This window comes from Mustela nivalis (assembly GCF_964662115.1).
Source record: "Mustela nivalis genome assembly, chromosome: X".
Classification (NCBI taxonomy): Eukaryota; Metazoa; Chordata; class Mammalia; order Carnivora; family Mustelidae; genus Mustela; species Mustela nivalis.
The window spans coordinates 88,366,628-88,390,834 of NC_139040.1; the positions used below are offsets into that span (position 1 = coordinate 88,366,628).

Genomic DNA, 24,207 nt, shown 5'->3' on the forward strand with positions numbered 1-24,207 from the left:
AAAAAGGAATAGGAAAGAGAGACCCAGAAAGAGCCTGAAAGGGGAGAGGGAAGGGGATGCAGGATGGGGCAAGAGAGGGGTTCAATCACCTGAATGAAGTCTTGCTAAAGTATCAGTGAGTACCCAGATCTATCACACTCTTCGTTGTTCAGTCCTCACTGCTGTTTCTCCATGGAGGGGTTGAACATGCCCATTGGACTACTGCTATGGACCCTGCAATAAAATAACATACATTCATTGTTCATGGCACTGTTTTGTTTTTTGCTTTTTTAAGACAGCTGCTTAGATGCTTCAGCTTTTTCAATAGCCTTACAGCTGGTCTGCTACCCTGGCAGCTACTAGCTCAGTGCCTGGCACTCAAGCCACAGCTTGCCAGTCTAGCACCTTCATTCTGTTTAGACAAAGGCGCCCTTCTGCGTAGACTGCCCCTTCTGCTGACAGTGTGGCCAGCTTGTGGTTATTAGAAAAAGGCACCCCTCTCTCCTGGCCGATGCAGCCCTGCACAGATGGGTGACCACAGAAAAAGGTTCACTTTTAGATCCCTGTCCTCATTCCCTCAGCACAAGGTGTCCTGTACAGTAAATATTTGTGTGACCTCACTGGGTGGCCCTGCTGGCACATAAATACTAGTGACTTGGCTCCCAACTGTCTGTCCCCAAGACCTCAGACTTCAATTGTCCAACTCTCCCAAGCCCTGCCCTGATTTGTTGCGTTCACTGTGTCTTACCTGCGCCCCAGGTCGTTTCACTTGATCTTCCCCCCAGGTTGCTTTCCTTCACAGACCTTTGCATATCTGGGTTCTCAGTTCACCATTATAGAAAATTCCTTCTCCAGGTCTCCCAGGTGTTTAATATCATCACTATCTGGAAGTCTTCTGTGCGTGTATCAGTTCCATCTCCCTTGAGAACTGCAAAATCTCTCTGCACAAACCCTCCATTCAAACACTCCCCCTCCCCCAACCCCGTACCAAAGGATTTGACCAAACTTTGGCTTGGCTTCTAGCAGCCTAAGGCTGCAAGCTGAGCTGGCCCAGCCCCCTTTTGAGTTCCTGTCTGAAAAAGCTTGGAACTGTCAAAAGAATTTACCATTTGTTCTAGCCAGAGCCTGATGGTGAGCCCATGACCCCTCCTTCTTAGAGCATTTGCTAAAAAGGGCTTTCAACTGTGAATTCTTCCTGTTCCTTTAAGATGTATATGTATCTCCTACAACTCAGAAAGAGATTTCTTAAGGACCTGAGAGCCATTCCTTTGAAATGTAATCATAAGAACAGCTAGGGCCTCTATCTCCCAGTCTCTGTGGGAGGATAGCATCCTAACTACGCAGCAGGCCTAACTGCTTTTCCAGTGACTAAACTTCTTACCGGCTTTTTGTCATTTTTCACCTCCTCCCTGACTCTACTTAAGCCCCTGCTCCCTCCTCTCTCATCCTCCCTTTAAAATACCCAGTCATGAGGCACCTGGGTGGCATAGTCAGTTGAGCGTCCAACTCTTGGTTTTGGCTCAGGCCATGATCTCGGGGTCCTGAGACAGAGCCCTGTGTAGGGCTCTCCGCTCAGTGGGGAGTCTGCTTTCCTTCTCCCTCTGTCCGTCCACCCCATCGCTCCCGCTCCCGCTCTGTCTTTGAAATAAATACATAAATCTTTGAAAAATGAAATAAAATACCCGGTCACTTCCGCACAAATCGGAACGAAGCTCAGCTCTTTCCCCTACTTACAGTAATAACTGAATAAAATCTATCTATACTGCTTAAATATGCCCAGTTTTGTTTATCTTTGATACCCTCCACCTTCAACCTCCCTCAGAGACTGGAGGACAGGGACCATGTCCGTTTTGGTCACTGCTGAATCCTCAGTGCCTGCAAGAACACCTGGCATGACAAACATTGGCTGAATGAACAAATAAATGTTTGTTAAAATGCATGTAGTAAAAATGCCCCAAGACAGAGAGATAGAAAAACTAGATTTTAGTCTCATCATTTGTCTTGGTTAACTCATTTGTTACCTGAGTCAAGTTGCTTCCTCAGCTTGATTCAACTACTATCCAGGTGACCTGGGCAGGTTACAGAACCTCTCTGTCTCAGTTTCCTCCACGTCCTTCCTTCCAGAGTTGTTGGAAAGATTGAAATAATGTGAGAGAAACACAATAGTATGAAAGCAGGTGCTCAGAAAATGAGTTCCAATCTTCACCTTCTATTGGGTTTCTCTTATGTGATCTCTTACCCAGAGCCATATAAGCTTGTGCTCCTAGGAGTGCAGACTCTGGAACCAGACTGCCTGACTGTGAGATCCTGCTTTGCGCTTTACTAGCTACGTGACTTTGCAAAGTGGCTTAACTTTCCAGGACTTAACTTTCTTCATCTGTAGACTGGGGATGATTGTAACGCCTACCTCATAGGGCTATTGTGAGGATTAACAGAGTAAATACACTCACAACAGAGCCTGACCCAGCATATACAAGTGTTAGATGGTATGATTGGGCCTCGGGATTTTCATTCATAAAAAACGTTAGGCTTTCAGGCCCCTGAAGCTTCTGTCACTTTGCACCTGCAGGTGGAGAAGCCAATGGCTCTTTTCCCTTTTCCTACAAGTGTCTGGCGTCACAGTAATTAATTTAATCTCACACTGGGCTTCTGCGCACCTCCTTCAGGCTTCACTTCCTGATTAGTGGTCTAAAGTCCCTCTCTGGGCCCTTGCCAGGCCGGTCTGGCGTCTTCCTCAGGTCCAGTGGCAGATGAGGAAGCAGCGGTTCTTCCCAGGCCACAGAGGCGGCTCCATCGCGGGGCTTTCAACCCTGCCTCGCCCTCACGGAAGCCCCTTTTTGACTTAAGAGTCCGCCAGAATGTGGGGGGAGAGGCGCGGCTGGAACTGCCTGGAAGACTGGGGGCGGGTGCAGAGCAGTTACTGTCCAAATTTATATTTTCTGTCGTGGGGGCAGGGGGGGAATGACTTGGGGGCGATAAGACTTGATTGAGTCCCTTCTAGGGCCTGGAGGTGTAAGAACTGGAACGAGGGGTGTTTCCTCCAGGCTTAACACACCCGCTCTCTTCAGTCCTCTGGTTTTCGGCCACCTCCAGGGGACTGCAAATTGTAATCCAGCGAAAAGAGCTCCCCCAGCCGCCCTTCTACCTCTGAGGACTCAGTGCCCTCCTAAACCGCCCTTGGCGGCCGCTCTTAGACTCTTCCACCGTCTGTGACTTGTCGCTGTCACACACCGCTTCGTCCAAATTCCCTAACAGCCGCCCCTATGGGCGGGGCTACTGTCCTACTCAATCGCCCCTCCGGCTCCACAGGGGCCTCCCCCAACGCCGCTGAGAACTTGACGAGAGCAGGATACACATGCGCGGACAGCACCCCCACCGAGTACAGCCCGACCCCTCCCAAGGCCCCGGCGGAAAGCTCATGCGCGAATGCCGGGCATCCCTCCAGCAGGCAAGGCACTTCGAGAGGGTGGCAGAACAGGTGCATCTCCAAGCTCCCTGCCGCTCTCCTTCATCTCCCTGGGCCTTGTCTTCCCACACTAATTCAGGTCTATCGAACGGCCCTCTATTAGAGTCTTGGTGTGAATCCTTCCGTTTAGCTAGCAGTCCCTCTAATAAAATGAGTGACAAGGATAGTCAATCTAAGGTGACTTTGCTTAGAGAGGGTGCAGCCTATAGGTCCAATCTTTGGACCCAGAGCGGGTGTCTTCCCCACCTGGAAGTTGCAGAAGTAAAAAAGGAATTTGCTGCCTGTCCAAGCACCTTCACCGGAACTTTCAGTTTCTCTCAGGCCTTTTGAGGGCCTGAGCCATCTTTGGGCTTCCAGATGGCGGATCAGGGTTTCCTCACCGTGCCCCACACTCACACCACTGGGACAGTCTCACACGGCACAAGTGGACTAAGAAGGCACAGCACTAAGGATAATCGTTACTACTCACTGACCGCATTTTATGGCAGACACAGTATGCTCAGAGAAAGCGAATGAGTATTCCTATTCCCATTTCACAGAAGAGGAAAATGAGGCTGAGAGACAAAGATGACCAGTGCCCCACGTGTGCCCCTTCAGTGGGTGCACAGTCAAGACATATTACAGACATTTCCTCTAAAGCCTCCCACCATGAATGGGCACCTCCACACAATGGGCCCCCCACTTCTGGGTGCTGCTGCACCCTCCATCTCCCCCAGTTGTTTATTCTGTTCCAAGTCTTCATTAAACCCCACCCAGCATGGAGGGGAGGGGATTATCAGAATCTGTCCCTAATCCACCAGATTTGGGGGCTGGGGGAATTGGAGAAACTAGTCAAACTGATGTAGGAAAGACGTTAGAGTTCGAAGCCTACAGCCAAGAAAGAATTCTTGAGACGTTTTTGATGCAAAAGGTGGTTTTAGTAAAGCATGGGGGAAAGGTCTCATGGGCAAAAATAGCTGCACTGGCATCATGAAGAGTGGCCCATTATATACTTTCAAGTTGGCACGGGGTTTGGGAACATGTAAGTCTCTAAGGAATTTTGGCAGCAAGGTTTCCAGGATCTTGAAGGGTGGTAGCTATTGTTGGGAAATTGTCATTTATTACGGTCTAATAAAACCTTAATCATGAAACCATTCAGATGTATATCAGTGGGCCATGTGCTTAGGGGATGATTGCCAACATGTATCTTGGCCAGGGACAGGTGTTAGAGATAAAAGAAGTTTCCAAAAGAATTTTTATATATTAAAGCAGGCTTACAGGATCCTGGGGGTGGGGTGGGGGAGGTCATCCAGCTAGGATTGCCTCCTGCCCTTAGCAAAGGGTCAACATTGAGGCAGTTGAGTCCCTAGAGGAATGTCACTCTACCTGTTTCAGTGGGCTGTAGGTAGTAAGGAAACTTAATAATTTTTCTTCTGCTTTTGTTTCCCACATCAGAACTCCCAGCCTGGAGAGATAGGTGGCCCAGAGAGGGCCAAGTCCTGCATGTGTGCCTCTGACCATGAAGAGGGTGGGGGGCTTTTGCGCTGCCTCCATTAGGAGGAGAGATATTGTGTCCTCCCTTGGGGGAGAAGAATGGTCCCATCCACAACTTCAGAGCTTCCATTCTCTGGCTCCTGCTCCCTGCCTCCTGGCTCTACTCTTTCTCTGGTGCCAGCTGACTCCTTGCTTCTAACCTTCATTCTTACCTGCTTTCTTTTCTGCCTTTCCTTCAAGCTGTCCACATCCTCTTTGCTTCTTCCCTCACTTCCTCCCTTGCTCTCATCCTCTTTGCCTTCCTAGCACAGTATAGTCAGAATAGGAGTCTTCCTCCCACTCCTTTTCTCCCTCCAAAAGAACCCTATAATGGCTATAATGACTTCTCTAAGCCCACGGATGACTTCTGGGAGATAATGCTTCCAAAGCTGTGAAGGGAAGGTGGATATGAGTGGAACTGATACTCTGTACTGATTCTGTAAAAATTAATAAAAGGAAACCCCATTTAGAATGGAATTCATAAGCTGGCAGGGGGAACTCTCACCCCAGCACTACTTATCAATTGCAGAACCAAAAGGAGGAAATATTTCGCAAATCCATCCTACTCTACTAACCCAGCAGAAGGAACGAAGCTTGCTTTCTACTGTACCAACAGCCCAGCCAATGAGACACAGTGACAACTCAGCAAATGAGAAGCCACTGTACTTCTAACTCTCAGTTTACTCTAATAGGCTCTTAATTTATAACAGCTTCTCCCAACACTCTCCCCCAACCCAACTTTCCTCTCTAAAAGAGAGTTCCTTTCTCATTTACTGGACTTACTTATGGTTTTGTCTTAGCTTGATTGTTTTAGATTGTAATTCTTGGCTATTCTTTAAGAAATCCATTTTTGCTGGTAAAATAACTGAGAGTTTTATTTGTTTAAAGATTTTATTTGTTCTTATTTTAGAGAAAGAGAACAAGGAATGGGAGGGCCCCCAACAATACCAAAGCTGGTGAGCAAATTGTTATCTATGTGCACAGAGCCCATTGGGCTCACTGCTTTCTTGCAGATCCAGAGGTTTTGAAAGTAAGTTTTCTCCTGGTTTTCTAGCTGGATGCTTTGTGTCTGAGCTCTCCAAAATGTATTCAGGATCCATTTAAGGCCTTGTTGTTTGTTGTTTTCTAAAATCTCTTCCGGTACTTGTTTGGCCTGGTGGAACTGTGCTGACCTTTAGTTTCAGTCCTGTTTGGAACCAGACTGCTGTTACTGTTGGAACTGGTGCCAGTATAAAATGTGTAGGACTTTGAACCAACTGTATTTTGGGATGGCACTGTTCTGGTTGGAACTGTGCTGGCCTTTGGTCCCATTCCTCTGGAACTGGGCCTTTCCTACTGGAATTGTGGTGACCTTTGGTCTGATCCTTCTGGAACCAGGCTGTACCTCTCAAAAGCGTGCTGTTGAGGAATTGTCTCTTTGCTCTAGGGAAAAAACCTGTAAGTGATGGGATTTCAGTTATCAAAATACTTTGAGAGCACTCCTCCCTATTGGGACTCTGGCCAGTTTTATGTTTAAAAACTATGGGTCCTCCACATGCACATTCATGTCAGTGGACTGACTTAACCAAAGAAATTTAAAACGTTAATGAACATAATCTTGAGCTTTTGATCTCCCCAAATTTGTTTACTCAATTGTCGGGGGCAGCTATGTACATAGCAGACAACATGGCGCTTGTGCCTGCGGCCAGACAGAGGACCTGCGCACCACCTGAAAGATGATTGGCTATGCCGGGAACAGGTAGCCCAAGGACACTGTGTGCTTTTTATCATGCTATCAGGCTTCCTTTCACATGTACAGTCTGCTGATGGGAGGAGAGGGGATACAAATAGGGGTAAAGATCCGGGTAAGGGGAGAACAATAGAGAACAATAAAGATTCGCAAGCTTGTCACTCTGTGTCTCCGGGTCGTTCTTGCTGGCAAGAGCGACACTCAATTAAATTGGAAAGCTGCAGTACCTAAAAAAAAAATAACTTTTTTTAAAGGGCAAAAAGGAGGAAAAGAAGCAGCTGAATGCCTATTTTAAGTGGTACCTGAGGCTTCCAGATGTTTTCAGGGTTCTAAGTTTGTCTCTGCAAAAGACTATTTCTAAATTAACTGAGGAAAACTATTGAAAGAAGCCAAAATGGCTTGCAAGGTCTCTTTTCCCCCTCCTCCATTTTCTTTGATAGCTGCAAATACGTGCTGGCCACCTTATGCTCGGGCCCTGCATCTGGCTCCATTTTCCTCTATTCTGTCTGCTGAACTTTACTTTTCCTCCGACTCTCCCCCCTCTTCCCTCTTGTTCCTCTTTTGAACCTACTGAAACCCGCCTTTTCAAGGTTAAGCCCTCTGAGGATCTAATCTACGTTGCCTGGATTAAGGCCAAATTGTGAGCCATAATTAAAGAGTTTCCTAAAGTGACTGAGGAAGCCCATAAGTTTGTCAAAGAATTTAACATAGTTATTCAAACTTATCAACCTGGTTTGTCAGATTTCTATCAATAGTTCACATGTTTGTTGGTGAGGACCAAGCCAAACATTGGATGAAACTAGCCACAATGGATCATCTTGAAGGGGATTTAGAGAAACAAATACTGAACTTTTTTAAAAAAGATTTTTATTAATTTCTTTGATGGAGAGAGACACAGCGAGAGAGGGAACACAAGCAAGGGGAGTGGGAGAGGGAGAAGCAGGCTCGCCGGTGAGCAGGGAGCACAATGCAGGGCTCGATGCGGGGCTCGATGCGGGGCTCGATCCCAGGATCCTGGGAGACATTTGACAACTGAGCCACCCAGGCGCCCCACAAACACCTAACTTTTGTCAAGATGCTAGAACACTCTTTGGAAATCTCCACCGGGAAATTTACACAAAGCAATTACAGTAACTTTTCCCAAGCCTGCTGATTGGAACAAAATTCAGGCTTGTACGCAAAAGGTGGATGAAACTGTTCATGACTATTATAATCAACACCAAATTGTCTTTTAAGAATATTCTGGTCTGGGGACACCTGGGTGGCTCAGTTGGTTGAGCTGCTGCCTTCGGCTCAGGACATGATCCCAGGGTCCTGGGATCGAGTCCCACATTGGGCTCCTTGCTCAGCAGGGAGCCTGCTTCTCTCTCTGCCTCTGCCTGCTGCTCTGCCTGCTTGTGTTCTCCCTCTCTCTCTCTGACAAATAAATAAAATCTTAAAAAAAAATATTCTGGTCTGGGCATGTGGAAGACTTAGTCAGTTAAGTGTCTGCCTTTGGCTCAGATCATGATCCCAGGGGCCTGGGATCAAATCCAGAGTCCAGCTCCCTGCTCCACCAGGAGTCTGCTTCTCCCTCTGCTCCTCCCCCTACTTGTTCTCTCGCTCACTCACTCTCTCAAATAAATAATTTTTTAAAATAATATTCTGGTCTTCCTTTAGATGCTGAATTCACTGAGTGGCATTTAACTCTATGTTTATTAACAGGCTGAACTGGGATATTTCTCTTTTAGTTAAAAGGACCAGGACAGGGGCGCCTGGGTGGCTCAGTGGGTTGAGCCTCTGCCTTCAGCCCAGGTCATGATCTCAGGGTCCTAGATCCAGCCCCACATTGGGCTTTCTGCTCACCAGGGACCCTGTTTCTCGCTCTCTCTCTTTCTCTCTCTCTGCTTGCCTCTCTGCCTACTTATGATCTCTGTCAAATAAATAAATAAAATCACTAAAAAAATAAAAGGACCAGGACAGAATGGGAAGCTGCCTCCTCCAGATTTAGTTAATATGGGAAACCAGCTTGCTTGCATCCTAGGTGAGTTACCTAAAGGAAAGACTGCTACGATTCTCAATTTTCAACTCTGGCAAATGAGGGCCCCTAAACAAAACCAAAACCCTTCAAGTTTCTGCTATTATTGCAAAGATCTAAAACTTCAAGATAATGTTCTTATTAAAAAGAAAGATTGTTGCAACTTTAAGTGCTCCAGGCACCTTCTGTCCTCTAGTCATTTTTTCCAATATCTTCCTAATCCCAGTGACTGGGGCTCTGAGGAACTACAAAGGCTCATCTCAATCTTCCCTCTTAATTGGCCTAGAGAAACCATTCTCTAGATTGGGACTGAATCTTTGTCCTTATTGACACCAGAGCTATACCCTTGGTGATTAATCCCACTGTTATAAAAGCAGCCTCTGCCTTGGAGTCCTAAAACAGTTCAAATAGTGGATATAGCTAATAAACTTTAACAAGTTCCTGTCTCTGAACCTATTCCCTTTTGTCTAGGCCCTTTGAGAGCTATTCATCTCCCCCCCCCGCCCCGCTTCGTTACTCTGCCCCTATTCATTTATTGGGCTGATATTTATTTTTATTTTATTTTATTTGTTTTTTCAATGTTCCAAGATTATTGTTTATGCACCACACCCAGTACTCCATGCAATATGTACCCTCCTTAATACCCACCACCAGGCTTACCCATGCCTCCACCCCCTCCCTTTCAAAACCCTCAGTTTGTTTCTCGGAGTCCACAGTCTCTCATGGTTCGTCTCCCCCTCCGATTTCCTCCAACTCACTTCTCCTCTCCTTCTCACAATGTCCTCCGTGTTATTCCTTAAGCTCCACCAGTAAGTGAAACCATATGATAATTGACTTATTTCACTCAGCATAATGTCCTCCAGTCCTGTCCATGTTGATACAAAAGTTGGGAATTCCTTTTTTCTGATGGAGGTATAATATTCCATTGTATATATGGCCCATAGCTTCTTTATCTATTCGTCTGTTGAAGGGCATCTTGGCTCTTTCCACATTTTGGCAACTGTGGCCATTGCTGCTGTGAACATTGGGGTACAAATGGCCCTTCTTTTTATTACAGCTGTATCTTTGGGGTAAATACCCAGTAGTGCAATTGCAGGGTCATAGGGAAGCTCTATTTTTAATTTCTTAAGGAATCTCCACACTGATTTCAAAAGTGGCTGCACCAACTTGCATTCCCACTGACAGTGTAAGAGGGTTCCCCTATCTCCTCATCCTCTCCAAAACTCATTGTTTACTGTCTTGTTAATTTTGGCCATTCTGACTGGTGTAAGGTGGTATCTCGATGTGGTTTTGATTTGAATCTCCCTGATGGCTAATGATGATGAACATTTTTTCATGTGTCTCTTAGCCATTTGTATGTCTTCTTTGGAGAACTGTCTGCTCATGTCTTCTTGGGCTGATATTTCTTAGAAAAGTATCACACCAGAATTTCTCCCAAATGGGGGGAAATAATTCTAGAATCTGACAGTAGTAATCAAAATAGCCAACTTGTGGAATTAAATGATTGTTTGACATCTTTTATTTGTTCTATCTCTGATGCCACTATAGCTGAGCCCAGGGACATGGATCATTTGTTCCTATTGGATCAGCTACCATCCATTTATGGGTGAAATTCTCAACTGATGTTGGCAGAATCCACACTGCATCTCCCATCAAGATTCAAATAAATCCCTCAAAACCTCATCCCATAATTCATGCCCTATAAATAAAGAAGCCCTTCGGGGCATCAAGCTCATAATAGAAGATTACAACTTTCAGGGCCTCATTATCCCCTGCGCAAAACCCAATGGCCAAGTATAGAGGTTTGTTCAGAAATTCTGAACAATAAATAATACTGTTGCCCCTCAGCACCTTGTTGTTCCTAACCCCCATATGCTGCTAACACCCATTCCCACTGAAAGCAAATTTTTCACTGTAAATGATCTATGTAGTGCATTTTTAGTATTCCAGATGATAAGGATAGCCGATATCTTTTTGCTTTCACTCAGGAGGAATGGCAATACACCCTGACAGGTGTACAGCTCTCCCAGAATTTTACTTTTCACAAACCTTAAAAGGTCATTTGGATGATATAAAGTTTTCTACAAGGTGTACCTTGTTATAATACATAGATGATTTGCCTCTCTGCTCCTTTAGTCAAATTTTTAAAAAAGATTTTATTTATTTATTTGACAGAGAGAGACACAGCAAGAGTGGGAACACAAGCAGGGTGAGTGGGAAGGAAGAAGCAGGCTTCCTGTTGAGCAGGGAGCCTGATGTGGGGCTTGATCCCAGGATCCTGGGATGATGACCCCAGGATCCTGGGATCATGACCAGAGCCAAAGGCAGATGCTTAACGACTAAGCCACCCAGGCACCCTACTCAAACCTCTTCACAGGAAATAGCATCCACCTTGGGCCCCACCAGAGCCACCACTGCTAGCAACATGTTTAAGGCCATTCAGGTCTGTGGGGCCAGCCAGTCTGAGTCTGCTCAACTTGAGTCTATGCATCATCTAAAATAGACTCACCTCACACAACCACTGTGAAGGTTAATGAGCTTTTGCTCTACTCCATTCCTGAAGGTCAAACTAAATATATGGGGGAGCCAAGGGCCCAACTTGACGAAAGCATCTCACATCTCCAAAATTATTGTGAGCCAAATGCAAGTTGGTGTCAGGAAATGTACTCACAAACTAAGCCCAAGATGCTGAGTTTGGTTCAATAGGGGTTAGACAGCTATGAATATCTCCAAAATGTACCTCCAGGACTTTTCCCCTCAAAACTTGGTGTTTTGCTGGTTTTGCTGGCATTGTTGGATTTCTTTTGGCTAGAGGTTCAAAAATAAGGAAGCTGGTGTATCCACCTGGGTCCATGGGAGTAACTGCTTCTGTTTATTATCCACAACAAGCCATCATATTTGTCCAGGTCAGTAGCACGAGATTATATGACTGGGGTTTACAAGGATACATAGTCGTACAAGATTTGTGGAAGGAGAACTTTCAAAAGCCAAGAAATGTGAAGAATTCACCTGGAAATTAGTAGAATGCTCCATGCTCTGCCCATTTTTTTTTTTTTTTTTTTTTACAGTAGGCTCCATGCCCAGCGTGGAGCTGAATGCGGGGCCTGGACTCACAACCCTGAGATCAAGATCTGAGCTGAAATCAAGAGTCAAATGCCTAACTTACTGAGACACCCAGGCGTCCCTGCTCTGCCTATTTTAATCAGTTAAAGGTAAATACTGGAAACTACATGCAGTAAACCAATATTTCTTTAGAAAAATGGCAGAGAAGTCAGTACTGAATATAGTAAATTGGCTTTCTTCTTCAGGAAAAACTATACGAGGCTTCTTTGTTATCTTGGGTGATGCCACACTACAGGTGGACTAATCAGTAATCCTTTCACCTACAGATAATGCCTTAGAACCCTGCCTTCTCCTGTTGCTATTTATGTACATAATTAAAATTCCAGGGTAAAAAAAAAAAAACAACTTTTGGCCTTAAAGGGACATAAAGTTGCCAAAGAAAAATCAGTTTGTTCAAGCTCAGATTAGATAGGGCATCTGAGGGGCACCTGGGAGGCTCAGTGGGTTAAGCCTCTGCCTTCGGCTCAGGTCATGATCCCAGGGTCCTGGGAACGAGCCCCACATCGGGCTTTCTGCTCTGCAGGTAGCCTGCTTCCTCCTCTCTCTCTGCCTGCCTCTCTGCCTACTTGTGATCTCTGTCAGATAAATAAAGAAAAAATCTTTAAAAAAAAAAAAGAAAAAAGATAGGGCATCTGATCTCAGAATTATGGCTACATTTGGAACCAAGTGAAACCCCTCATGACTGCTTGACATGAACAGATTACCTTTTGACTCTCCATGACACTGCTGGAAACTTGTGACCAATACAGATTTTTCATGTTTTACTGATGCTTCTTACTTAAAAGATAAAAATGGTAAATATTATGCTAGGTATGCTATTGCATATTTCATTTTCAAAGCCATTGAAATAGCACCTTTAACCTTTTGGTTACTTAAGCCCAAAAGGCTGAATTATACGCCGTCACATGAGTTTGTTCCTTAGCCAAAGGTAAAACTGCAAACATTTATACAGGTATGCCTTTGGGGTAGCTCGTGACTATGGAATGTTATGGAAACAATGAGACTGCCTTGCCTCCAATGGGGGTAAACTTAAAAATGACTTCTATGCCCCAAATTTATTGGAATGCCATACTTTTGCTGGCAGCTTTAGCTCTGGCTAAGGTTTCTGGGCATTCCAGACTTGACTCTCTGGAAGCCAAAGTCAACCATTTCACTGACATTTCCTCCAAAATTGCTACTCTTGAGGAAACCAGCAACCAAACCTCTGGTCTAAGGGGATCTTCTGCCATGTGATTTTGGAAAAATTAACTAAGAGATAGCCAAGAATTTACCTCAGAGAGGAAAAAACAACATTAGATGTCTAATAATTGTTGGCTTGATAAAAAAGAGAGAGCTCTGGTTTGGGTCAAATAACAATACAGCCCTCCCAGAAATTCTAAAATTTCCACTGCATATGCATCAAACCATTGGTCTATTGAGGAAATGATGGCATTCATGAATCAGTATTGGTGGGAAAGGTGAATAAGTCTGCAAAACTGCCTCTATCACTTATCCCACCTGTCCAAAGTATAATTCAGGAAAAGTTGAGTCCTTTCCCTCAACTCCACACGCAAGATTGTATCCCGGAGGTGAAGGGGACATGTTGGCTGGTGACCTCCGGGAGAGGAACCTGGCGAGAGGTGAATCCCTAGAGAGGAGTGGTAGCACCTGCGCAGTCTGTGGCTTGACGCCTAGCCCCTGTCGGTCCCCCATGGAGCCCAGAGGCGGTGCTTAGTCTCTACCGGGCCCTGCTGCACCTGGTCCAGAGCTTTGCTACACTGATCAAGACTCCTACCTGGTCTCCCTCCACCGTGTGCGACGGCAAGCTCTGGTGAGCGCAAAGGCAAGAAGATGACAATAGCATCGGCACAGCCGTTGATTTTGTGCTCTCCAATGCCTCGTTCATGCTGAGGGTGGGTAGAGCGGCCATGTTGGGCATTAAGCGGATGTATGATGAGGCAATTAGTGGCCGTACCAGCCCCATCCAACCGCCTGAGCCATTCAGAGATAAGGAGCTGGGAAGAACAGAACTGTTTGGGCTCCTCCCCCCACCAATTTGCTAAATAAGGACATGAAGACAGGCTTGAGCCTGTCCCTGCAGACCCTTCCCACAGACTCCTTGGCATTTGACATGGATACATTCTGCCCACTCTGACCCAAGCCATTAGCCAGGAAGGGCCAGGAAGACTTGAAGAAGTCACTACTCCTCGCGTCTGGGCAGGAGAAACTTCTTACTTACTACTGGAACTGGGCAGCTATCCCTGCTGGTGAGCAGGCTCAGGCCAAGCAAGCTTCTGTGGACATATGTGCTGAGCTCTGGAGCTTCCTTTGGGCCATGATGCCTGCCATGCCACTTCGGGACATGTACCTGAGTGGCAGCCTCTAGGATGACCTACAGGAGTGACAGCTGACAACATCCAAATCATTGTGCCCCTCGTGCTGGAGTACAACCTATCTATGGTCATGTATTCCTGGTGAGGACACCATCATGAATGTCCCTGTCTTCTACCTGGTTCATCATGAGAACCCAGAGTATTTTCCTCATGGTAGCAGTTACTGGGACTGTGGTGTATTGGGGGCTACCTCTCCCCAAAGACAGTGGCAGACACATTTGAGAAGGTAGTGGCTGGCTCCATCAACTGGCCAGCCATAGGGTCCCTCTTGGACTGTGATCCGACCAGCACCACCCCCAGAAACCCTGACTTTGAAAGTGCAGTATGAATGCAACAAGCATCTTGTCATTGATTTCCTGCCATCAGGGACACTTGGCAACACCGTCTTCATAGCCAGACCACACCGTCTGGCACAGTATGACAACCTATGGTGGCCGAGCCTGTGGGCTTTGGACCAGGTCGACTTGGGCTGCCGATTTCAGTGCCTCAGGATCCTCAAGGCCATATGCAAGTCCACTCCGGCTCTGGGCCACCTCACTGCCAGCCAGCTCACCAACGTCATCCTCCACTTGGCCCAGGAGGAGGCTGACTGGTCTTCAGATATGCTGGACAACTGATTCTTACAGGCCGTGAGGAGTCTCATCAGTTACTTAGAGGCCGGAGTCCTCCCCATTGCCCTACACCCCAAGGTGAACTTACTTGCAGAGCCTACTTCTGAAGAAATAGATGAATTAGAAAATACTCTTTATTGCTCAATGTCAGAGCCAGAGGAGCTGCTGCAGACACAGGGCAGGTGAAGGCCAAAGTGGGTGTCACGTGGTCAGACCCTGGGCTCTCCGTTAGAAACACGTGGTTGCATAGTTGGTGCCTCACAGATTCTCTAGGTGCCTCCTATCTTGCTGGTGGTCATCGCCCTGGTCACTTCACCCTGATCAGAATGCCATCTCTTTGTCTCCTGCTTTCTCACCCAACCTTCTATTTTTGTTACCGAATGCTGTGCTCCTACTCCTCCCCACCCTCTTGCTCCAGGCTAATTTTTCTGGAATGAACAGAGAAGGGAGAGAAGGTGGGAGCTGGTTGGTGTTTTGCATTGTGGCCCAGGTTTTCTGTCCCTGTCTGCCCTGCCCTTTGGCCCGATTCTTCTCAGTGTCTTCTCAGTCTTTTCCCCTTTTCAAGCCCCTTCTGTTTTGCGCTTTCCCCTGGAGCATATCTACCTAGTCATGATGTTGCCTTTTCGTTGAATGGAACTAAGGATTTCTGAATGCACGTTTCTGAGCTGAGTTCTGCAGAGTGAGTGCTCAGACAGTATTTAGAATTTCTGGGGGTAAAGCTGGCGGAAGAGCTGGCCTTGGACCCACATACCTGGGGATGGAGCCCATCTCCCCCACCTCCTGACCAGCTCATATCCTTGAGTGCTGAGAAAGTGTCATGAGAATGCTGTTATTGACCCACACAGGAGTGAGGTTCATTATAAACTGGATGCAAAGTTGCTTGGAGATCATGTTCTTTAGTGGCCAGTGTGCACCGGTGGAGCCGGCGGTGGTGAAGAGGGCCTAGGGAGTGGTGTGTGTGCCTGAGGCTGTGCCTCACCCTTGGCTGGTCCAGACCAGTGCTGCAGTGTGAGCAGCTGGGGGAAGGCAAAGGAGGGGAGGGGGCTGTTGGGACAGCACCTGTGCCCCCTTCCTTGCCTTATTGCCAATTAGGATGAGGCCTTCAAGGACACAGCCTTTGTGGTAGAGGTTGAAGGGTAAGGTTGACAGGAGCAAACACCAGCTGAAAAATCCAGTCACTTGTTAAGGCTTGGCGACCATGTGTTTTCCCTATGAGACCCTGCTGTGGTCCTGTTCCGTCCTTGAAAGGCAGGCATCTCTAACTTCAGAGTGGTCAGGGAACATATTCTACTGGTCAGGTGCTTCAACAAGCGTGTGCTGTTTGCTTTTATTGTGCATTATCATCCCTGGCCTTCAGTTAGTCACATGAACTAGTGTCACTATTAAGACTCAATTGGCATGACCCTCCAAATACTTTGGCCAAAAGCACTATTATTGGTACTTCAATTTGGTGACGGCCTAATTGCTTCTATTAAAAAATAGCTGTGCTTTAGGGGGTGCCTGGGTGGTTCAGTGGGTTAAAACCTCTGCCTTCGGCTCAGGTCATGATCTCAGGGTCCTGGGATCGAGCCCCGCATTGGGCTCTCTGCTCAGCGGGGAGCCTGCTTCCTTCTCTCTCCCTGCCTGCTTCTCTGCCTGCTTGTGATCTCTCTCTCTCTCTTTCAAATAAATAAATAAATAAATAAATAAAAATTAAAATAGCTGTGCTTTGGTAGAGCAATCTTTTTACAGTGCACTCTTGGGTGATGATAACCTTAAGCATCAGACTTTGCAACCTGGAGATTTCATATGTTGGAAAAGACACCTCTGGAAAAACCCTTCAACCTAGCTGAAAAGGCCCTTATTGAGAACTGCAAACCAACCCTTATGATGCCAAACTCCAGGGATCAGACATTTAGATTCATGTGATGCATCTGAAGAAAGGACTAAACCCTGACCTGCACACCACCTGGTGACCTGAAAGTAAAGATTTCCTGGAATTGAAGGAGATGACATCTGATGAGACAGCTTTCCCAAGATGTCCAGATCACACCTGTAAACCTTTTTCTCACTGTTCCTTTTCTCTTTTCTGTGCAAAGACAAAGCCCTTGTCTGCATTTCCCAAGCCCTCATGGAAGGAGGAAACCTCTTCTTTCGATTATGGCCTTTCAGAAACAGCCTTGTTATGATCCCAGAACAAGTTAATTTTCGCTTGCTTTTTCTAAAGGGTTAGGGGGTTCAGAATTCACAAAAGTCTTTTCTTTCATCTGAACTATTCACTGACTTTGGATTCTTATCCAAATCATGGCCTCTGAATTTGCAAACATATGGACTGTATTATCAATAACACTTTGGTTCCAAACAGTTCTTTGAGATAACAATATTGTTTTATTTTTATTTTTTTAATTAGAAAAGATTTTATTTATTTATTTATTTATTTATTTGAGAGGGAGAGAGAGAGCACGAGCAGGGGAGAGTGGCAGAAGGAGAAGCAGGCTCCCCACTGAGTAGGGAGTTCCAACTCTGGGCTTGGGGCTTGGGCTCAATCCCAGGACCTGCGCTGAAGGCAGACGCTTAACTGACGGAGCCACCCAGGCGCCCCTAAGAATACTGTTCCCCCCGCTAACAATATTGTTTTAAAATGTCTTTGAAGTTTTGCTGTTTTGCAGAAAGTTAATCAGGTGTTACTTCATGTTTGTTCTTTCACCATATCTTTCCAAACATACTTTCAGTGTGCTCTTGCAGTATTCACTATTCTGATTTCATGGCCACTTTAACCAGAGACCTCCAGACTTTGGGTTTGCCTTCATAAGGAGAAACTTTCTCCCCTAGGCTGGAATAAGTGCCAATAAATATTTCAGCTGGCTACTTTCAGACCTAGCCTCTTGATTTAGAACTGTCATACAGTCTGAGATTATGTTACTTCTGTTTTGTGTAATTATTTTAAATTTCGTATTTTGTTGCCTATCAAACTTAAAAGAAAAACTTGATGTACCCAATAAGGCTATCTGGCTCAACCTTTCAAGATGATTTCTAACACGTATCACCTTGAGAAGATATAGACTTTAGATGGGAAGTACCTAAGGTTTCTTCCTCCTAACCTTCTTGGTTGCTCAAATATGGCTTTAAGTGATTTCCACCTGCTATGCATTTTCCCTCCAATGTAGGACATGACAGCCAGGAAAGGTACTTCCTAGAACTGAGGGACAAAACCACTAAATATAAAAAACCTGAGTATTGATCAGTGATGCTTTCAAAGAAAGATCTTCATCAAAAGGGGGAAATAATAAAACTAATAAAAGAAAATCCCGGGGCGCCTGGGTGGCTCAGTGGGTTAAAGCCTCTGCCTTCGGCTCAGGTCATGATCCCAGGGTCCTGGGATCGAGCCCCGCATCAGGCTTTCTGCTCAGCAGGGAGCCTGCTTCTCCCTCTCTCTCTGCCTGCTTCTCTGCCTACTTGTGATCTCTGTCTGTCAAATTAATAAATAAAATCTTAAAAAAAAAAAGAAAATCTCGGGCGCCTGGGTGGCTCAGTGGTTTAAAGCCTCGGCCTTCGGCTCAGGTCGTGGTCCCAGTGTCCTGGGATCGAGCCGGCATAGGGCTCTCTCCTTGGCGGGGAGCCTGCTTCCTCCTTTCTCTCTGCCTGTCTCTCTGCTTACTTGTGATTTCTGTCTGTCAAATAAATAAATAAAATCTTTAAAAAAAAAGAAAATCTCATTTAGAATGGAATGGGGGGGTTGGGAGACTGGCAGGGGGAACTCTCATAACCCCACTAGTTATCCATTGCAGACTCAACAGGAGTGGATGGGCCTTGCATGTGGAAACTAATAGACTAACCCAACAGGGGGAGTGAAGATTTCTTCCTCCCTTGGCAACAGCTCAGCCAACGAGAGACCATCACAGCTTAGCCAGTGAGATGCCACTATACTTCAAACTCCCAGTTTACTCCAATGGACATTTAGTTTGTGTCATCTTCTCCGAACATCCCCCCCCCCCTTCCTATATAAAAGAGATCCTCTCCTTTGTTCTCTGGACTTTCCTATAGTTTTGCCATAGTTTGCTTGTGCTAGATTGCAATTCTAAGCTATTACCAAATAACCTCCCCTCTTTTTTGCTGGAAAAGTAACCGGTACTTTTGTTTTTAAGGTTAACAATTCCACCAAATGATGCAAGGTTTATTGCTATGTCACACATATGCGTTTATTCAGTTATCAAACACTGCTACCTGTTCTGCACCAGGCCCTGTATCTTGTACCAAGGATACAGAGATCAGAAGAGATCCCTGGGGCACCTGGGTAGCTCAGTCAGTTAAGCATCAGATTCTTGATTTCAGCTCAAGTCATGAGACTGAGCCCAGTGTCAGGCTCCACGCTCAGCAGGGAGTCTGCTTCTTTCTCTTTCCCCCCACTAACCCTCCCCCACTTGTGTGTGAGCGCTCTCTCTCTCTCTCTCTCTCTCTAATTATAAATAAATCTTTAAAAGAAGAGGAAGAGATCCCTGATCTCTCAGGAGGGTATTGATTCAGAGGTGGACATACAGAACTATGGGAGCCTGATGAGGGCCATCTCACCAGTGGTATCCTGGGTGTTATCTGTGGGGTAGGGTTGCCAGATTTAGCAAATAAAAATACATAATACTCACTCAGATACGAATTTCAGATAAAGAACAAATAATTTTGATATATAAATATATCCCAAATATTACATGGGAGATACTTATACTAAAAATTATTTGTTCATCTGAATTAAAATTTAATTACTGAGCACCCTGTATCTCATCTGGCAGTGCTACTGTGGGTGGGATCAATGAGGGAAACAAAGATAAGAGAAATGTAGCTTAAATTAAGTCTCCTTACAGCTTACAACCCATTGATAGATACTTGAAACATACAGAGTGTGATCTTCCTCAAGGAACTCATGGCCTCCTTAATGCTTTAATGTTTCTGTTTTATTAAAGACTAAAATAACTTCATCTTTTTTAAATTTTACTTTATTTAAAATCAACTAATTAGCATATAGTGTATTATTAGTTTCAGAGGTACAGTTCAGTGAGTCATCAGTTGCAGATAACATGCAGTGCTCATTACATCCTTAATGCCCATCACCCATTACCCTATCCCACCACCCACCTCCCCTTCAGCAAACCTCAATGTGTTTCCTAGAGTTAAGAGTCTCTTATGGTTTGTCTCCTTCTCTGATTTTGCCTTATTTTATTTTATCTCCTTTCCCCTATGATCTTCCATGTTGTTTCTTAATTTCCACATATGAGTGAAATCATATGATAATTGTCCTTCTCTGATTGACTTATTTGGCTTAGCATAATACCCTCTAGTTCCATCCACATTGTTGTAAATGGCAAGGGTTCTTTTTTATTATGGGGTGTGTGTGTGTGCACATACCATGTCTTCTTTATCCATTCATCTGTCAATGAACATCTGGACTCTTTCCAGAATTTGGATATTGTGGACATTGCTGCTATAGACATTGGGGTGCAGGTGCCCCTCCTGATCACTATGTTTGTATCCTTTGGGTAGTTACCTAGCAGTGCATTTACTGGGTCATAGGGTAGCTCTATTTTTAACTTTTTGAGGAACCTCCGTATGTTTTCCAGAGTGGCTGTACCAGTTTGCATTCCCACCAACAGTGTAGGAGGGTTCCCCTTTCTCCACATTCTTACCAACATTTGTTGTTTACTGTCTTGTTAATTTTGGCTCTTCTGACAGGTGTGAGGTGGTATGTCATTGTGGTTTTGATTTGTATTTCCCTCATGCTGAGCGATGCTGAGCATTTTTTCATATGTCTGTTGGCCATTTGTATGTCTTCTAAAAGTAATCTTACCTTAACAGCAGCTAGCCCCTCAAGGTCCTGAAAGCCTTGCTTCCAAATTCCTTGGAGACCTATGCTATCCATAACCCCCACTAATTAAAAACTATATAATCAGTCACTCCTCACAATCCCAGTGCAGCTCTTTCTCCCCCATGCATCCTGTCCCCATGCTATAATAAAATCATCTTTTTGCACCAAGAATGTCTCAAGAATTCTTTCTTGGCCATTTTGGGCTCACAAACCCAAAAGCATCCAAATTTCATCAGTATCAAGTAGTGCATTGCTTTTGGAAAGTATAGTTTTAGAGTGAAGTCAGGCAGCAGGCAGCAGACTATGGAGAGCACTGAAAGCAAGGGGGAACCACTGAAAGGATGATAACATAAGAAAATTTGAGTTTTAGAAAAAGTCTTCTTCTGGCTTCTTGAAAGATCCTTTAAGTGGGATAATTGTGGGATCTGACCAGTTGCAATAATACAGACAAGAGACTTGGGGTGGTGATAATTGGAAGCTAGGAAAAAGGAGGAGCCAGATTCAAGAAGTATGTAGGAGTTAAATCAACAGGATCTGGCAATTGATTAGAAAGAACAAAGAGGGCATCAGTCCCAAGATCCAGCTTGTATGCCTGGGGAAACAATATTACTATCAACTGAGATAAAGAAGGTTTAAGGGGCAATGATTGAGTTTAGTTTAGGATATGTGTTGTAGATGCCAGAGGGACATCCGGCGTAGGGGGCCGGCATATGACTGGCTACCTCATTCTGAAGTTCAGTGGAGAAGGTGAGCTAGAGGTAAATATTGGGAAGTCCTTAGCAGAGAGGCAGTATTAAAACTAAGATGGCTAAGCTCCCCAGAGACAGGGGGTGCAGAAGAAAAGGGGGTGCAGGGAGAAGACCAAAAGGAACAGTCAGGGAAGTAGGAAGAACCAGGCGAGTTAGGTATCATGGAAACCAAGGAGGTGGGGGTTCTAGGAAGAGGAAATGATCAAACATGGCAAAATGCAGTCAGAAAGTTCTGATTATACCAAGACTAAACAATGGCTGTTCATTTGGGCAATGGTAAAGTCATGTTGAACTTAGGCTGGAATCACACAAGTTCATTCAGACACAGTAACATTTAATCAAATGGTAAACACTCAGCCAGCATGCATCCTCAGCACGCTCTCAGATGCTGGCCACATTCTCATATTCCACACACGCCTTTAGAATTTAAACCATTCATTCAGATTGTGCCCCAACAAGCACACATTTGGATGCTTCCCGCCCTCATCATTTGGGGTCCTTTATATTTGCCAATGCTACCTTGGAGTCAGCTGGATCCAGTGCAGCTCTGTTTTTGCAGGGGAAATGGCAGGCACCCTCAAGGGTTAAATGGGTTATCTTGTGATTTTTATCTCCCAGGAGTGAAACCACCTTTGTTTTTCTCCCACCTCCTGGTAAGGCTAATACCCCCTGGGGATTGTGATGTAATGCTGAATGTTGCTGGTTCTGGTGACATGCTCCTTTGCTCACTTCTCGCCTACATACACCCAAAGTGATGATTATCTGTTGTGTGCAAAAGTTGGGTTTGCTCAGTTCCCTATTTTCTAATGATCTTGAGACAGAGGTGTGTACTATAAAGAGAGAAGATGCTCAATGGCACAAATGCCCAAGCAAATGGGAGGGGCTGGGACCCAGAGCCCAGTGGGAATGGCAAGCCCCAAGCAGGACCTCTCTTCTCTGAGACTCAAAGAAAGGACAGTGTGGGTAGAGACAATATTGGAGGTGAAGACAGAGGAACTGTTCACATAATGGCCTCCATTTGATGAGGGAGTAGGAGACTGGCTGAGGACGGAGCAGGGGCTGGCGCCTTGCACCCCCTCTCCACCCACTCCCCTTGGTAATATGTGTGACATTCCACAGGCACCCCTGACTGCTCTAAAAGAAGAACAAATGGTTATCTTGCAGAGATCACAGTCCTGCAAAGCAGGAGTCTCTCTTGGTTTACAAATGTCCTTGAGATTTACAACAAAAAAGTTACCTTATCAATAGCCCAATTTCCAAAGACACATAACTCAGTTTCTCAAGCCCTAACGTCACCCTCCCCTCCATAAAAAACCGAAGGAGGCGAAGGTAAAAAGAAAAGTAAATAAAGTTAAATTTCTTCTAAACCTAAATCTCACTAACAAGGACGTTTGATAGCAGGAATGTAACATTCCACCAGGAGACTCCCAATTGTCTTTATGTTGGTGCCTCATTAGAGGGAAAGTGGCCTTGGCTTGATAGTAATCAGGCCTTCAATATCCTGACAGTCTTCTTTACCCCAATAGCCCTTCTGAACAACCCTTTGTCCTCACCTACCCAACTCCTGTGTATATAACCAGCCACTCCTCACATGCCCGGCGCAGCAGCATCTCCGTCTGCCCACGGGTCCTGTCCCCGTGCTCTAATAAACCACCTTTTTGCACCAAAGACGTCTAAAGAATTCTTTCTTAGCCGTCGGCTCTGAACCTCACCCTATTGAACCTCGCCTAGGTTCAAGAACTTCATCACATTTGCTCTAAACACAGGAGTTCTTAACCTGGGGTCCACAGCCCCTTCAGAGACTGTAGGGAGAATTCAAGTAGCCCACGGACTTGGATGGGGCGAAATTGCATCTTTACTTTCACTACCACCAACACGAGTGTGATATGTCCTTCCAGGGGATGTGAGTAACAAGTTATAGTAGTATTAGCAGTACCTGTGGCTTTGTTACCAGTGGAAATCAGATTTTCATAGCATATCAGTGTTGTTACAGATCTCTCGAAATAATGTCACTATTTTGAAATCATGGTAGCCATGAGATCTGTTGATAGGGCTTGGGATTTAATGTATAAACAAAGAAGCACATATGTTACTACATTACAGATGTGTTTCTTTTTATCTTGATAATTATATTTCTTTTGTAATCCTATTCTTATATTCTATCTCATGCATGTATTATTCTAGGAAGGGATTCCTTAGACTTTGCTGGACTGCCAGAGGTTTTCACAGCCTAAAAAGGGCTAAGAGACTACTCTGAGGAGTAACAATAGCTAATATTTACATAGATCTTGCTAAAGGCCAGGTGCTGTTCTGAGTATCCTTTTTTCTTATATAGTTATTCACTCTTTTATTCCTAACAACTCTACAAGATAGGTGCTTTGATTATGCCCATTTTATGAAAGAGGAGCCTGAGATGCAACAGTTAAGTAACTTACCCAAGGTCATTCACTAGTAAATGATGGAATTGAGATTCAAACCCAGGCCTTCTGGCTTCAGAGTCTGTCCTGAAAAGCCAAGAAATTGAATTAGTAAGAAGTCAAGGGAAAAATGGGTGGAGGGTGCCATCAAGGGTGGTTAAAGGTAGAGGGGGAAATGACAGAGGGTTTACACTGGCCAGAAGAAAGGTAGGAAGAGGCTGCTAGGTTGAAAGAAAATGGAAAGACCCATTGAATAAGAGAGTTCAAGGAGATAAAAGAAGTGGTGGAAGGGAGTAGAGCCAAAATTGACTGGAACATGTTCAGAATGAGAGATGGTGGTGTGTAGATGCCAGGGAATTAGGGGAGTCATTCAGGGCATGGCAAGGTTAATAATGTTGC

At 45.2% G+C, this 24,207-nt stretch overlaps 2 pseudogenes across 2 annotated transcripts; both read left to right on the plus strand.

The window, feature by feature from the left end:
• Positions 1–11,128: 11,128 nt before the first annotated feature.
• Positions 11,129–11,723, plus strand: LOC309856313 (MICOS complex subunit MIC26 pseudogene; annotated as a pseudogene). Its single transcript has one exon. The product of its transcript is annotated as an MICOS complex subunit MIC26 pseudogene (transcript).
• Positions 11,724–13,251: 1,528 nt separating this feature from the next.
• On the plus strand, positions 13,252–14,995 carry LOC309855919 (mitochondrial dynamics protein MID51 pseudogene; annotated as a pseudogene). The gene is made up of 2 exons: positions 13,252–13,283; positions 13,632–14,995. The product of its transcript is annotated as a mitochondrial dynamics protein MID51 pseudogene (transcript).
• The last annotated feature ends 9,212 nt before the right edge of the window (positions 14,996–24,207 follow it).